This window comes from Penaeus monodon, chromosome 22, assembly GCF_015228065.2.
Source record: "Penaeus monodon isolate SGIC_2016 chromosome 22, NSTDA_Pmon_1, whole genome shotgun sequence".
Classification (NCBI taxonomy): Eukaryota; Metazoa; Arthropoda; class Malacostraca; order Decapoda; family Penaeidae; genus Penaeus; species Penaeus monodon.
Window position 1 is genome coordinate 21,889,524 of NC_051407.1, and position 254 is coordinate 21,889,777.

Below are 254 nucleotides of genomic sequence, written 5' to 3' on the forward strand. Positions count from 1 at the left end.
AAGCGACTGTGTTGTCTTGTGTCCATGGGGATATTGCCGTCTTGTGGTCGTTACTGAAGACGTGATTACTGCCGGTGTCGGGGTTATCAGCGGCGAGATCTTTGATATTGTTGAAGCCATGTGGTCACGGCCGTCATCGGGGGCTGCTCGGGGGTATGAGCGCTCGTTCTGCGGTTGTTGCTTTTGGACTGCTAATTCCCTGATGGCCATGTTAGCCGCTCCGGGGCGGTTGTTGTTGTGATTCTTTTTTTCAT